The 12086-nt window shown below is 46.8% G+C and overlaps 1 protein-coding gene across 1 annotated transcript in view; it reads left to right on the forward strand.

Annotated features, from left to right (window-relative positions):
* Positions 1 to 12086, forward strand: part of PPIL4 (peptidylprolyl isomerase like 4) — a 272134-nt gene that overhangs the window by 106376 nt on the left and 153672 nt on the right. The window lies entirely within an intron of this gene.

A 12086-nucleotide genomic window follows, 5' to 3' on the forward strand; every position in this document is an offset into this window, starting at 1 on the left:
GCCATCCCTCCCAACCCCTCCCCTTCCTCCGGACTGCTTATGCGCTTACCGTTACCACCACCCTACCACGTAAATTCGGCGTATCCCACTACTAAGCTCGACACCCTCCTCTTGCCCATTCTGCCCATCGCCCGTCACCTCCCGCCTGACCCTCCACACCCAGAGCCCCCTGTGTCAGTGATCGCTGTATGTCGTGTGCCTTTCTAGCGTCTCACTAGGCCCCGATGTGTCAACAGCCATCTCAATCAAGGTCTAGAGGATTGTGCACCCGGTCCTCCTGTGCCTCGTCTCCTTCCTGACTCTCCTCCCGAGCTGCGTCCGCAGCATCCTTCGAGGATCTGTAGGTTAGGTACAGGTCCCAAAAATTTCTGGGTCTACTAACTGGAGGTTGTAGATTTGTACCTATATAGTTAATTGTTTTTTGTCTTATCTGTGTGAAGACAGTAGAATATAATTTGATCAAATATGATTTATTTGTGATATTCACTTTTAAACTTTTACATCATTGGGAACTGGAGCTGGATAGTGGTGTTAGAAAAGTACTTAACAAGGTCTTTGTTTAACATGAGTGTGAGACTCGTTAGCGAATAGTTATTTCCGTGCAATTTTTGATTGACGCCCAAACATTTTCCCCGTACATATTTGAGGCTCTTCATGGACATTGTAAGTGGAGTAATAACAAACTATTTTTAGTTCTGTTGTCAAATATGACCCAATGATAATCTCCCAGAAAGCACATGGCATCCAAATAAAAAGTAATGCTGTTGCCGCTAGCCCAGGTGGCATTATGGCGAATGTGTCATGACAGAAATGAGTGGATGCGGCGTTAGGGGTGGGAAGAAGGGGTGGATATTAAACAAATGAGGGAGTAGATGTAGAGGGAAACTAGTCACTCACATGCCCTACAGTGCAAGGTCTGACATCAGCATTAGAAAATACATAATCCAGTCAAAACAATGAGATTGAAATGCTCCTGAATAGGACAACCACACGAATATGGTGCAAAGTCATTACACCTCTAGCAGGTAAGTGATTTAGAGTACAAAGCGATCCAGTGATGAACAAGGGGGCGACCCAAACCCCACTTTTAAGTAGATGTCCTGTACTGGACACAATAGGTCTCTAACCAACAGTTAAAGATCTTTGTGGCAGAGACCCAAAAATGAGAAATCTTATTGCATTCTCCATATAATAAGCAGTAAAGTTGCTTAAGCTTCAACAGTTAAAACAGAAGCTTAAGGAATTATTTATTGGGTTCCAGAGTTGAATAAAACGCTACAAGTTTAGGCTCTTCTCTCACTGAACGTGAAAGAAAAATTATTTAAATCCAGATAAAACTGCCTGAGCTAAAGAAAACCCAGTTATTTGTAAAGAAAAGCTATTTAATCACCATTGCATATGCCAAGCGTGACTAAACCAATATTGTGTACTCTGTCATCAGTGAATTGCTACATTTCTGCCGATTAACGATGCAGAAACCTAAACTCTGAGTGAATAGAATTAACCTCACTAGTTTCTCAAAGACCTAGTTGGCATCCGGTAGAAACAAGGGTCACCATCAAACACTGCAGTCTCTTGCAGATAGCAAAACGGCATCAATCTGTAAGAGCCTAATCAATGGTTATTGTGGGAACCTTTTCAGGAGTCCCAGTACTGGCCAGGGCTACAGGGCTCAATAATCTGACAGTCAAAGCTTTTGGGCACTGGTGTCCTGGGGCTTAACCAAGCTGTCTAGCCCAAAACTACGCACTAAGTGCACCCCTTTATCACTTGAACTTTAGGGCAGTAACTCTGAGCAGTCCAAGTTCAGTGAATGCTCAATCTTGTGGGGGGCATGGGGATATGAAAAGTATCTAGGTTTGGTCATCAGGTCAGGTCAGCACTTGTGATTATTTCCCTCTCTTTCTGCGAGAACGCCATTCTCCCCACCCCTTAGTTTCCCATGATTTGCACAGTACTGTTTGTTGTCCTGTTCTTGGCAGTGGGGACAGTGTCTGTGTTCTTCTTGTGTTTTGAGGGGCAGCACTACTCTGAACTCTCCCATGCTGTACAGGAAACAGTCACTTTGCTTTGGCCTTTCCTGTTGATGCACAAGTAGCAACTATTGCACAGTGTAACAGGTATGTAGAAGCACCAGCTGAGGAGGCTGCAATGGAGTCATTGTGCTTGTGACTCTGTGGATCTTAATATTTGGGTGTTTTTTCTAGCCCGGACTCAAAACCCACCACCCAAGCAGCTAAGTTGCAGCCTCTCTTGCAATGGTGAGTTCTCCTCTGGCACTCTCACTTCCTTATTGGCAACTGTGGTCTGCTATCCTGGCTTCTCTTTGCGCTTAGTGGCTTATTGCCGATGCGTGTCACAATTTATCTTGGTCAGGTTTGTTCCTCAGTTACCTCCAACCACGGGGGATAAACTGTGTGCCCACACTGCTGGGAAAATTCCACGATTCCTCGGTCTTTACCACGTAGAACAGTGCAGGTCCTTCATTTAAGCTCCAGTGGACATCTTTGGCAGTTCCCTCCTTGGCTTCTTTACTTTTCTTCCACAAGCCCTCTTGGAAGTCTTTGTTCAAGTTCTAAAGTTTCTGAACCTGGACAATGTTTCTCTGTGGCCACTGGTGTCAGAAGCACAGCCGCTGTTAAAGAAAACTTGTTACTGTGGGGATGAGTTACTTTCCCATCTTTATATTAAAGCTGCTGACAGTAGCGTATTCCAACTGTCCGCTTTGAGACCGGTTCTGAGCAGTTGTACCTCTTTTGCCTTTTATATTTAGACTGGGCCAGCCAAGATATTTGTTACAAGGTGCTAGGAGGTAGGTGGGGTGGAATTGGGAGTTTCATGTCAGGAGAAACTCGAGTCTAGTATAAAGGAAAGGGCAACTGCCCAACTTAACTACCTGCTAATCTGTGGAGTGTAGCCCCTTCAGTAAACGGTGGGCCAGTAAAGGTCAGGGGAAACTCCCTAAACTTCAAAGGGGCGCTTTGTCTCCCCCATCACACCCAAAAGTTTGATCCACCACAAAGGATCCCTGTATTGTCTTGGAGTAATCCTGCAATTCACATATGCCATCTCCTTTTTCTCCAACCTTCGTCTTTCATGTCACTACAAAATGGATTCCAGTGTGGCACTGACAACCAGTCAATCAATCAAACATTTATAAAGCATGGCAACTCACCCATGAGGGTTAAAGGCGCTAGAAAAGTTGGGTGCTGCTTGGTGGGATGTTCAGTCAAACAGCCAGGTCTTGAGTTTAATCCTGAAATGCTGGAGCGAAGGTGTGGCCCTGAGGTGCAGGGGAAGGTTGTTCCATGCCTTGGCCGCCATGTGCGAGAAGGAGTGACTATCTGCGTCACACAAACTACACACATAAAGAAACTACAAACACACACCTTCATATGTAGAAAGATACACATGGGAAATCCATATTCACATGGATGTGCAGAGGACCCATTTGTAGGGTGGACTGAAAAATGTAAACATGTGAGAAAGGGCCGATTCTCTTCTTTCCCAGGCTGGGTTGGGTGAAGAGGCCATGCTTGATACTAATCTTCTTGCTGCCACCTTTGTGAGCCTCAACTGCCCGCAGAGTGGTCTGTAGCCCCACTCGGTTTAAGGAGGGTGCACTCAGTGTGCCTTCATTGACTAAGGATTTTCATTCTGGTAATCAGTTCTAATTATTAAAATTGCCTCCAGCGCACAAAATACCTACTTCTATCCTCACTAAGGCAAATAGTATCGTAGGAAGAGCAGCAAAGAGAATGATACAGATTTTTCCCTCCAGAGCCAGTTTCTATTGTGTAGATCCATAGGCCACTGATGTTTCTCAGGGCTACCACGGTTCATCAGTACTGCTAGCGCAGTTGAGCCTATAGGACATTGATAGCTTTGGCTCTGTGCCAATCTATTCCTTCTTTTCCGCCTTAAAAACCCTGGAAATTGGCTGTTACACTAGGTGTGATGGTAAGATTTAGGGCTGGAAAGCCAACCGTTTCCTTTTCAGTTGATTCTGTCACAGTATCAGCTCGCCACCAGCAGAACTGGCTTTGGGGTTTAAACCTACATTCATGTCTGAGCTATTCCTGCAGGCAGTCAAAAGAAAGGCGAGATTACTTTATTTGTTGAAGGGGAAAACCTCTGCTGTTGGAAAACTATTCTTGTGTGTTTTTAATTAGTTCAGTTGACTTGGGTCCTTTTATGCTTTAATCTATACGTGATCAGTACCACCCTTGATAAAGTCTCCTGTTTGACCTGCAAAATGTCACATAATCGACGCACAATAATAATAATAATAATACAGCATTTTATAAAGCGCGACAGCTACCTCGCGATGGAGGTGTCCCGGCGCTGGTACGAACACAGCTGACCCAGAGGGTAGGAGAGGGGGAAATTATCGTGGTTGGGTAAAGAGCCAAGTCTTTAACAGCCTCCTGAAGCAAGGTTCAGAAGGGGCTTGCTGAATTGCTGGGGGCAGGGAGTTCCATAGCGTTGCAACGTTTGCCGAGAAAGTGCGACCTCCCAGTCGAGCCTTTTTTGCTCATGGCACAACAAGTTGAACGCGGCTATTGGAACGGAGCGCACGGGCCTGGAAATATCTCGGGAGACGGGTTTTCAGATACTTCAGGCAGGTGCCAAACAGAGATCTAAAGGCCAACGTGAGTGCCTTGAATTTGATTCTGCTGGCAACTGGTAGCCAGTGCAGTGATCGCAGATGCGGAGAGACTGAGTGCTTAAAAGGGATTCGCAGTAGCAGTCTCGCAGCCGCATTCTGGACCAGCTGAAGCCTGTGGGTCAGATATTTAGGTACGCCCAGATAGAGTCCGTTGGCGTAATCCAGCCGAGATGTTACTGTGGCATGGATTATAGTTTTCCGACAGCTCTCCGGGAGGAGTCTGAGAATCTTACGAAGATTCCTCAGCTTACTCAAACAGCAGCCGACTACTTGTTGAATATGCGAGGTAAAGGACAAACTGTCATCCCACCGCACTCCAAGATTTTTTGCCGAGAGGCTAGGTGAGGGGGCTGGACCCATCTCCGCAGGCCACCATAACTCTGAGGGAGGGGGGGGGGGGGGCCTTTTCCAAAAAAGATTAATTCAGTTTTGTTGGCGTTTAGTTTTAATTTGTTCGTGTTCATCCAACTGGCTACATCCTGGAGACAGCCCTTGAAGTTCAAGAAGGACTCCTGCGACACCTCTGAATACGGAAATACCAACTGGGTGTCATCGGCATAAGAAATTGCCTTGACACCCCAGTTGGCAATCAACGTAAAGAGAGGGGCGAGATAGATGTTGAACAAGAGGGGGCTGAGTGCCGACCCTTGTGGCACTCCACAGCTAAGGACTTTGGGTGTTGAAGAGGCAGTCCCTAGAGCCACCTTCTGTGTTCTCTGGGTTAGATAAGAGTGTATCCATCCCAGTGCTTTGTCACCGATACCTATGTCAGCCAGTCGCATCAACAGTCTAGCATGATCGACCGTATCGAAGGCGGCCGACAGATCCAGGAGTACCAGCATCGCTGAGTCTCCTGCATCCATCGACCACCTTACTGACTCTGCCACCTCAATAAGTGCTGTCTCCGTGCTGAAACCGGGCCGGAAGCCCGATTGCGTCTCATGAAGTATCTTATTTGCTTCGATGAATTCGCTCAGCTGACGCTGTAATATTTTCTCGAGCATTTTCCCTGGGGCGGCTAACAAGGAGATTGGCCGAAGGTTACTGAGGTCTTCTGGGTCCCCATTAGGTTTTTTTTTCAGTGGGAGGAGGGTTGCGTGTTTCCAGATGTTCGGGAAAACCCCCGAGGCGGTGGACGAGTTCCAGATTTGTTGTACTGTGGGGGCCACAAGATCAGCTATGATGCCCCACAGCCTGGGTGGACATGGGTCGTCCGGTGAACCGGATTTACAGCGGATAAGTTCTTGTCTCACCACACTCAGTGGAATCATCTGGAATTGAGTTAGGGTTTCACCCACTACATTATTCGTGGCAAGGTCCGTTTTCACCATTGTTGTTTCTGGTTTAAAGGATTCGTAGACTGATTTGATTTTTTGGTCAAAGAACTCCGAGATGTTTTCGCATAAAGTAGTTGACGGGGGGAACAACTGGACGTATTATGTGGAGTTACCTGTGCTAGAAGGATCTTTGTCAAATGGAACCTGCATCCTTTCCACCAGTGTCCCAAACATCACATTTTTCTCCTTCATACCCTGTACAGTGACAGTAAGCCACTGTCATGAAAGAGCATTTTAAAATAGACCGTTTTTTTGCATTGGCAAAGGAGTTGTATAAGACCGCATTGGTTCACCCTTCCTATTAAATCTGTATGGCACAAAAATAGTGAAAAAAGCTCATCTGGAATACAAGTGTAGATTTAAAATTAACAAAAGACACCAACAATGGTTAAAGTGATGAGGATGCAACTTGCACAGCTGAAAGTATATACATAAGACCAGAGAACCGTCAAAATTAAAATCAAGGAGCAAAGAGTTGAGACTAGAGCAAAGAAGACCTAGAAGTGGTGGATAGCATCTATCGTGCAAGACAAACCATCCATAAACGTTGCACCAGTCCTTAAATAGCCTAAAAAACAACTGTCTGTATTGTAAAAGGGATGGTATTCTTGACATTGTTTGGATGTAAAAGTTGGGCAGTGAAGAAACAGGAGAAGTATAGATGCCTTTAAACTGTGGTATTCAATAAGGTTTGTAAGAATATCAAAGGCAGCCAGAAAAACAAACAAATGAATGAATCCTTGATCAAATAAAGCCAAAACAATAATTGGAAGGACAGATGCCCAGTTTGAAGCTCTCAGTCTTTGGACAAAGAATGCACATACCCTGACTGACACTTATAAAAGTCAAAAGAAAGTATGATCTCAACACAAGGTGGCTGGGTTCAATCACAACAGCAATGAACATTGAGAATTATGCATGCAAAATAGAAGACAGCATTTTGGAAACAGTCCACCAATAGGGTCACCAGGGTTCCTCATCAATTTGGTGGCATCTAACAAACAATGGAATTCTGTGTTCTACAATACTGCAGGTAAATTCACTATACACTTGGGGGGGCGTGGCTAGCCAGCCGACATGGCGGACGTGAGTCTGTGAAGCTCGAGCCATTATTCCCCCAATCCTGGTCATTTCTCCTGCAATCCCGAACATTCACACCTGCCAGCTGGAAATTTGTAGCGTATGCGCTCCTGCATCTAAAGAGCTGTCCTCCAATCCTCTTGAACCGCTGGTGCTGCGGCAGTGACGGTGGCGACCACGCGGCCTTACTAGCTGTCAGCCCGCACGTGGTGTCCCCACACCGTAAGATGGACGGCCGCGCTTGCACACAGTGACCAGCAGCAGTGGAAGATTCGGGCCCCAAGTGGAACCAAGTGGGCTGTGTGGTTATGTTATGTTATGTTATATTGATTTGTAAAGCGCACGTACACCCGGAGGTGTCTTGGCGCTGTGGACAGTGAGGGTCTGCATTTGCATCTAGTTCTGAAACAACCAGGTTTTCAGGCCTTTCCTAAAGGAGGTGAGGGTAGGGGCACTCCTAAGCTCAATTGGGAGAGAATTCCAGAGCTTGGTGGTGTAGAAGTGAAAGCTGCGGCCGCCCCATTGTAAGGTGCGGATTTTAGGCACCCGCAGAAGTTTAGTGCCGGAAGAACAAAGATGTTTGGTAGGCTCGTACCAGGTGAACAGATTCTGCAGAAAGACCGGGCCTTTTTGGTTCAGGGCTTTTGTAGGCTAGGGAGAGAGCCTTGAATTTAATCCGTTGCTCCACCGGGAGCCAGTGCAGTTTACGAATTTCAGCAGTGATCGAGTTGTACCTAGGGGTGTTGGATAGTAGCCGCGCCGCTGAATTTTGTACACTTTGCAGTTTTTTCAAACATTGTTTCTGTACATTACCCAGGAGTCCGTTACAGTAGTCTAGTCTTGACTGGATTAAGGATGTTACTACCGTTTTTTTTGTGTCTCCCGGGAGGTAGGGAAGGATCTTCCTTACTTTTTTTTTATTAAGAAGTGACTGGCTGAAACCGTAGTGTTCGTGTGTTGGATGAGGGAGAGTTTGTGATCCAACCACACCCCCAGGTTCTTGGCTTTTGTCACCGGATGTTGGGGGCTTGCTTAACTCTGATGGCCACCATAGGTTGGTAGTAAATTGCCAAAGATCAGAATTTCGTTTTTTTCAGAGTTTAGTTTGAGGCAGTGTGTGTTCATCCATTGATTGATGGTGCGCATACAATTTTGAAATTGTAAGTGGGAGGGGGGGCTCATATTTGTAAGCTGTTACTACAATCTTGAGTATCATCAGCGTAGGATGTAAGGCTGAAACTAAAACTCTGAATTAGCGGGGCCAGCTCCGAAACATACACATTGAAGAGTGAAGGGCTCAGTGAAGAGCCCTGTGGCACACCACAAGGAAGGGTGTAGGGGTCTGAATGAAATGTGTCGACCGAAACCGTAAGTCTCCTGTCTTTCAGAAAGTAAAGTTAAAGTTAAACGTTTTATAAAGCGCTCGTAGACCACACGGTTTCTTGGCGCTGAGGACGGGAGTACCAGGGAGGAGCCTATTCGGCGAATGCTCGTGTAAAGAGCGGAGTCTTCAAGGCCCTGCGGAAATCCATATAGGAACCAATTATCCTAATGCTGAGAGGAAGAAAGTTCCAAAAGGAAGGGGCCAAAAAAGAAAAGCTCATGCCACCATGTGTTTTCCTTCTGAAACGAGGAACACACAGGAGGTGCTTAGAAGAGGACCGCAGGTCCCGATTGGGGATGTAAGCTTTAAGTTTGGAAGTAGTAAAGGCAGGCGCTGTGCCAGCACGAGCCTTAAAAATCATACATCCCAATTTGAATAGGGAGCGTTCAGAAAGCGGAAGCCAATGTAATGTTTTTAACAGTGGGGTGACATGGTAGTGTTTTGGGGGAATTGTAGATTAACCTGGCAGCCTGGTTCTGGATTAGTTGGAGACGTCGGAGCTCGTATGCAGGAATACCAACATACAAAGCATTTCCGTAATCCAAACGGGATATGACCATGGCTAGTAAGATGAGTTTCAATGCTGCAGTAGAGAAAAAGCGGGAGACTTTACGTATAATGCGGAGCTTAAGAAAGCAGGATGATACCACCGCACTGATTTGAGAGTGCATGGAAAGGTCGCTACTGACTCGAACACCAAGGGTTTTAACAGAAACAGAAGGAGAGGTAGAGGAACCCAGAGAATAGGGCCAAAAGGAGGAGGAGGACCAGGGACTGGAGACCCCGGCAGTAAGCATCAGCTCGGTCTTATCGGGGTTGAGCTTAAGGTGGTTAAGGTTCATCCAGTCACTGATAAAGAAAGGAGGACAGCAGGGCCAATGCAGACCCCCCTACCCCATACCTCTCGAGCCGCTCATGCAAGAGAGAGTGGTCCACAGTATCAAAGGCGGCTGACAGATCGAGGAGTATCAGTACCGCTGTGCCTCCTCGATCCATCACCGCCCTGATCTCTTCGGTGGCCTTGATAAGTGCGGTTTCGGTACAGTGTTCGCGACGAAAGCCAAACTGAGAGGAATCAAGCAAGTCGTTCTCATTAATGAATTGGGTCAGCTGGGAGTTCATGATTTTATCGCTTATTTTAGCCGGTAGTGGTAGTCGGGCTATAGGCCGATAATTATTGGGGTCTGAAGCATCCAGACAGGGTTTTTTTTAACAAAGGTAGGTTGGAAGTATCTTTCCAGATGGAGGGAAAGGATCTGGAAATGAACATAGAATTGAAAATTTCAGTAAATCTTGGACTAACCAGGTCGGCAAATTCTTTAAGAATTTTTGGTGGACCGGGGTCAGTAGGAGACCCAGATCTAGAGTCTTGGATAAATTTGGCTACTGTGTCCGAGGAGATCGGTGAAAAAGAGAGAAAAGTGTTGGCGATGGTTTCTCTTGTGGTAGGTTCCCTTGGGGAGGGAAGGGTGGAGTCCTGGAAGTTTTTGAAAATGTTCATTACTTTCGTTTTAAAAGCGGCGGCGATGTTGTCGCATACATTTTGGTCGCTCTTGATCCATGGGGTTTTTGCAGTGGTGAGTTTATTCACCACAGCAAAGAGTTCTTTGGATGAATTTTTAGCTTTTTCGATTTGATTAGTATAAATCTGTTTTTTGGATTATCAGATGGCATTTGTATAGTGCAAGGGCTAATTTATATATTTCTTTTTAATTCGGGCAGTAATTGGCCCGCCAGCGTTTTTCTAATTGTCGGCAGAGCTGTTTTTCTTTCCGAAGATCTTCGGAAAACCAGGGTGCTGAGGGGTTATGCCTGTTACTAGATAGTTTTTTAGAAGGTACGAAGGTGTTGGAGGCGTCGTTTAACCATTTGGAACATATCGGGCTGTGGTCTCCGGAGGCCCGATGAGTTGCGGGCGGGAGGCCTCCAGCTGGTCCCAGTTTCTTTTTATCGTAGCTGGGATCTTAACTGTCTCGGTGGGACTCAGGGGGGTAATGGGTAGGGTGAATTTGATGAGCGAGTGGTCCGACCAGGTTAAAGGCAGGGTTCTAGTAGTGACCAGGTTGTTGACTGATGTGGAGATGCCGTCTAGCGTGTGACATGCTTCATGAGTAGTCTGAACTTTTTGCGTGAGGCCCACTGCTTCCAAAGTTTCTAGTAAAGCTGCTGTCTCTCTGTTGAGCTTATCTTCGAGATAGAAATTAAAAGCGCCCCACTGGTGGCGTCATTGTTATCGGCGGTAGGCATCGGACTGCGCTGCTCCCCTCCCCGAAGTCCAGTCCTGGGCAGTGTGTGGTCCGTGGTTTCGCCTGAGTGGCAGAGTGCTTTTTGTGAGGACAGTGGAGCTGGAGGTGAGTGGGACAGTCACTCGTGCTGCCCCAGGTGCACCCGACCGGGCCCAACCTGCTCACACAGTCCCTCCAGAGGCGGAACGGCCCAGAAGCTAGGGGGCTATTGGCCGTGGTGGCTAGCTGAGGCTGTGCCTTCCCGGACTTCGCTGTGTGTAGGGTGACCGGAATTATAAAGCTAAAAACAGGGAAAATAAAAGTAGGACTGTTAAGAACTCCAGCTGAAGCGGTGAAGGTGAACAAGTTCTTTATTACAATAATACAATAACACAACAAGGGTGTAGGAAGGTGGATATCTGACTATATGGTTACCCCAACTTTTTGCCTAGTGTTTAGCTGGTTTTTGACTTAGTTGGCCTGGGATCTTGCAATTCAGGGCCCCAGGCTATCTGCTCTCTCTGTAAAATGGACTCCATGTACTTTAGGTACATATCTAATTGGATATTGGGTCACCTTGTGAGCCCCTGTATAGTGTACCATAGGTACCCAGGGCATAGGTGCATCCAAGGCTCACCAGGGGCTGCAGCATGAATTATGCCTCCCCTGGCTGGCCATCCAAACTGACACCACAGGCTGATCACTCAGCTTGGGCAAGGTCGTGTAATCACCCCTTGCTTAGATATAGTATACCTATATCTACCCTTATATATAGACACATATATGCCTGTAATTCACTCCTATGGCAGGCCTTAACAATTCTGGAGGCAGAGTGCTTGGTTTTATGTGAGATGAGGCTCTAGCATGAGCTGAGCCTGTCTGCACCTTTCGGAACCATGTCCTTATAGCTGTTCCATGATATAGCCATACCATATACTCTTAAGTGCATTATAATCCTCGTGGTTATTGCTAACTTTGGTTTGGCTTTATCAGAACATGTCGTGTAAGGTGTCATACGCTTTGGAATACTACCCCCCCTGCCAGTTCTGGCGGCGGAGGTAGCTTTCCACCCTTCTAGAGGGAGAAGACATGTAGTTACTGCTTTACCCGGTTAAAGTTAAACAGAGCCTCAGCATCACAAAATGGATGCTGCTGCCACAGACACGAGTCTGACCTCCTGCTGCTGGACGGAACTCCGGCAGGGGAGGCCTGGACAATAGGTTTCCTGCCTTGTGAGACAGACTTTAGTGTATTGGGGCAGGGAGGGCTGAGAAATGAGACACTGCCTGGGGCACACAAGGTGCTCCATGCATGGCACTCCAGCCCCAGCTCTGGCGCGAAACTGGACAAAGGGAAAGGGGCGTAACCACCCTCTTCCCAGGTTCCACCCA

This window comes from Lissotriton helveticus, chromosome 6 (assembly GCF_964261635.1).
Source record: "Lissotriton helveticus chromosome 6, aLisHel1.1, whole genome shotgun sequence".
Taxonomy (NCBI): domain Eukaryota; kingdom Metazoa; phylum Chordata; class Amphibia; order Caudata; family Salamandridae; genus Lissotriton; species Lissotriton helveticus.